Source organism: Penaeus monodon, chromosome 4, assembly GCF_015228065.2.
Source record: "Penaeus monodon isolate SGIC_2016 chromosome 4, NSTDA_Pmon_1, whole genome shotgun sequence".
Classification (NCBI taxonomy): domain Eukaryota; kingdom Metazoa; phylum Arthropoda; class Malacostraca; order Decapoda; family Penaeidae; genus Penaeus; species Penaeus monodon.
The window spans coordinates 32,987,618-32,991,885 of NC_051389.1; positions in this window are offsets into that span (position 1 = coordinate 32,987,618).

Below are 4,268 nucleotides of genomic sequence, written 5' to 3' on the forward strand. Positions count from 1 at the left end.
TAAGCAGGCCATAGCCAAGAGTGGAGGAGGATTAAGATTAGATTTAGGAGAGTTTTGGAAAGGAGAGAGAAGCCTGTTGGATACAAGGTACCCCCATTAAGCATAAGTTTACCCCTTCTTTCTAGAAATTTGCATAAGCAATTAGACAGAGGAGTGGGATCGGTAGTATTTCGGCAAGGTGACGGATTTTTTTGGATTTCAAGAAAGGTAGATAAGGGCTTCAAGGCAGTGTGGAGGAAAGTTTCCAGTTGTCCATATACTGTTGAAAATTTCCAGTAGGAAGGACAATGAGCAGGGGGCAGATGCCAGAGTGTATGGGAATGTATACCATCAGGGCCTTTATGTGTGTTGTGGCACGGCCGTAAAGCAGAAAGGGTTCGGCAGTAAAGAGGGGGGCAATAAGGACTCTATAGGGATGAGATGCGAGGACGTTCTTTGGCTGTTTTTAATGAAGAGAATTGGGGAAAAAGATGCGAGCCACTACAGACCTAGGCTGAAATATGTGCAAATTTAATAGCAATTTGGAAAAAAAATCAGAGATGAGGGTATTATGGATATATAGGGAAGGGGCAAGGCGAGGGGTTTTCCCTTGTATTGCGCCCACTCTTTCTCTCTATGGTCAAAGCCACTATTTCCCTTTCTACTGGGAAATCCACTCGGGATTTATCTAGAGGGGGCACTATTAATTAACGTCAAGTGTGAGCTCTCCTGTATCATTACCTGAGTTATACTCTTGATGAACCCACACTATAAAATTACAATAATCATAAGAGGGTTACTGATGATCTAATTTCAGTCCTAGAGGTAACTGAGAGAAGGTAATATCAAAGAAAATTTATAATCTTACATTTCTTGATATATTGAATTATATATAAATCATTAAACTTGTACAACTAAAAACCTTAACTGACACAGATGTCCACTTCTCCAATAAGATGTGTGTAGTATAACTGTCTTTCTCTTATGTCTTCCTTCTTGATCCTTTGTCTGACAGACTTTTCTCAATTTTCTTCATATCTTCACTGTATCAGTTCTGAGGATTCCTAAGGAGAGCATCTGCTTTTCAATCTCTCCAAGGGACTTCTCATGAAGCAAACAAAACAAAAAAGGAGAGAGAGAAAAAAAAAAACATGCAAAAAAAAAATTAAACAATTGTTCATTTTTAGGAATGATAAAATAATAAAAGATTCAATAAAACTGATTTCTTGTAGGAACAAAACTATTTTTGACAAACAAACAAATTGTATATATTCATGTCGTTATATACGATCTGAGTAGTTTTATATTTATGAAATTATATTACTTTTATGAAAAACCCTCATTTTAGTATAGATAGCAAATTTTTCTATTATAAACCCTTTAATAACACTTACTCCTTGATGGGTTTTAAATCCTCAATAATAATAGAGAAACATCTGAATGGTATCCAAGTGCCATGTGTCAGCCACTACCTGTGAAGATATTCTATTTACCCTGGTTTTTCCAATTTTGTTCTCAAATGTTTACTTTGTTATTTTTTCTGTAATCAGATCTATAGTATTTTATAATTTTATTATTGATATTAGTACAGCTGAATTTCTTTCTTACTTCTGGTATTTAAAGAATTTTACTAACCTCTTTTGGACTTTTACCAGGCACTTGTTTAGGCCTCCCCTCTCTCTCTGGTTATGGGCAATAATATCAGGGTTTAACACTATATTCTTAACCCTTTTAACAAACTACTCGAAACATATTACAAACAATGGTTCGTCTTAGTCATACAGCATAATACCGGAACTTAAATGAATTTCTTTCCAAAAAACAAAAATAATACATTTGGTTACTTCATTAAAAATATCCATTATAGAACCTTTATATAACAAGCAACAGTGAAATATAACTGCGTATCCTCTTATTAAAGAGAAGGCATTGTGGGGAAACAAAAAAACTGAACTTTGGGGGTAAACTCGGATATTTACACTGTTTCCTTATCTTAGTGTAATAGTGTAAAAGTAATAGCACCTGATACAAAAATAGTAAAATAAAGTATTATCTTTCTAAGAAAATAAAATATCTTTCTAAATAATTATTTAAATACTAATTATCTTACCAGCTAAAGACTAATTAAATGAGGTATACATAAGTAACATATGAGTAAAGACCAAGTAAGTGAGGTATACAAAGGGTGGCCCCCAGACGAATTTTTGGGTCATTTCTTACTTCGTGTCCTAGTGCTCATTACACTCCAGACAGCAGAAAACAGGTTTATAGGACTTAATTAAAGAAACATAATTTCGCCAGCTGGTTATGATAGAGCTTTGGATTGTGCAGCAAAGTCGAGCGGATGATCTTTTAAATGTGATAAGGGCTTATAATTGCACTCAACATTTAGTACAGTGACTGTGGAACAGGAAAGCATGAAGTGGTGAAGTGAAAGTGAAGGATGATGGAGAAGAGGAAGAGTAGAGAGAGAGGCAAATGTATCCTTGTCTTCCCTATCAAAGCAAGAGCATGGGGGGTTGGGGAGTAGGACATAGGAAGTAGGAGAAAGGTGAATAGGAAAGTAATCCTTATAAGGGAGGTGGTCCAGAACTTACCAATGAAAGTCTAGAGGAAAGATAGGGTGTGGATGTCCAAAGTGATTAGGGCAGTCGAATTAAGATGTACAAGTTCAGTATTGGAGAGAAAGCGTTACAAGCCCGGGAGGTAATGGCGGAATCACCCCCAAAAAGGTATAGCAACAGTTGGAATCAACCGACTATAAGGAAAGGTGGTTAGGGTTGAGAAAGTAAAGTCTCAAAAGGGTTTTAAAGTCAATGAGAATGAAAAGGTAAGAGTAAAGTGAAATAAGTGGCGGAGGAAGATGCAATTTATGGTTTGAAATGGAGATTTTTTTTTTTCTTCTGTTGACAAGTAAGAGGAGACAGGAAGAGAATGGAGATAATTCAAAATTATAATTGGGAAGCGGTACTGGAGGATGTGTCTCTAGGAGACTTATAGGAACGAACGAAAACTTCGAATATTCCACTGCAGAAGAGCCGTCATGAAGCAATTATGAGGGTTAGAAAATGGGTGTTGGAGAACTAGGAGGAGGAGAAACCCGGGGAATGATGGTAGGGGTCCAGGAGAAAGAGTTTAGTATTAGGAGAGGAAGGTTCCAGGAAGGGACACTGTTGTGACTAAAGGGATTCAAGTGAGTATCCAGGAGGAAGTGAAAGGGATAATGGGGAAGGAAATGGGGTACATTAGGTGGAGAAGAGGATGAGATGTGTAGGGAGTAGGAGAGGAGGGGTAGTAGGGGATATGAAGAGGATGGATGTCGGCAATTACTTGAATGTAGAGGGAGTGGGAGTTGAGAGATTGGAGGATGTATATAATAATAGTAATGATAAAAATAATTGTTATTATCATAATAACAATGATAGTAATAATTATAATAATAATGATAATACAACATTAATAAGTAATGCACCAAGTGATCGATCATATTCACTGGGAATCTACATAGTAGACTTGATGGTAGATTGTAGTTTCAGTATGAGTTTTTACGCCAGTACTGCCGAATTGTGTACATGTGATGGTCAGCCCCATTTTCATTTTACCAGAATATATTTTTTGGTATCACCTGTAATGCATATAATTATACATTACACATGACAGAGTGACCTACGCCCATATAATCACAAATATCGCTGTTTACTTCCACACAGCTGCTTGGTTTAGAGAATGTCATTAAGTTTTACAAAACATATATCATCGTGCTCAGTTACTAGTGGAAACATCAGTGTCTATTTTTGACATAGCACCTTATTCTTATGTATATATCCTATTACCTTTTAATATGCAAGATGATCGAGAATGTCCCCGTTTAACCACATGAAAAGAAAATCAACAAAACAGCCATAAATAATTAAGAGCAATTCATCTCACAAACAGTATACGTTTACATGTATTCTAGCTTGGATGTATGATATGAACACGTGGCCAACAAAAAAGTAAATTGTTAGGTGCCGGTTATTTGAGATGCAGGTGGAGACGAATTACAAAGATGGAGATGATCATAGCTTCTGCTCCAGGGTCGGAGTCTGCCTGGAGTGCGAATGTTCCCTATACATAAGAGTACACTGATGGAGACAATTCCGCCATCCCTTTTATGTGGTTAGTGTTGTGACGAAACTTTGTTTTATCTTTAATTATTTTATGCAGCGTCATTTAGTAAACATTTGAACGGCATAGTTCAGGTTATTTAAATAACTGTTAACTCTTCCCGTATTTCTCGTGCTCGACTG